Genomic DNA, 240 nt, shown 5'->3' on the forward strand with positions numbered 1-240 from the left:
GCCGGGATATTCAAGTTATCCTGGCTGAATTTAGCTTTGACTTGGTTGCACAAAACCAGGTTGAATTTAACCCAGGCAAGTAACCTTGGAGATTTATTCTTTGCGGCTAGCCTGGTCCAAAGCAGGCTAACAGCCAGGCTAACAACCAGGCTAAGGGGCTGTTAATCCTGGCGTCGCATGTGTTAAATCAGCTTCCGCTCTGATCAGACATAAACGTGTTTAAGTTATTCCGTTGTCTTT

At 45.4% G+C, this 240-nt stretch overlaps 1 protein-coding gene across 2 annotated transcripts in view; it reads left to right on the forward strand.

The window, feature by feature from the left end:
- The window catches only part of LOC116672813 (chemokine-like protein TAFA-2), an 82,323-nt gene that overhangs the window by 65,661 nt on the left and 16,422 nt on the right, over positions 1–240 (forward strand). The gene's annotated exons all lie outside the window — the stretch shown is intronic.

The sequence above is a fragment of the Etheostoma spectabile genome, chromosome 23 (genome assembly GCF_008692095.1).
Source record: "Etheostoma spectabile isolate EspeVRDwgs_2016 chromosome 23, UIUC_Espe_1.0, whole genome shotgun sequence".
Taxonomy (NCBI): domain Eukaryota; kingdom Metazoa; phylum Chordata; class Actinopteri; order Perciformes; family Percidae; genus Etheostoma; species Etheostoma spectabile.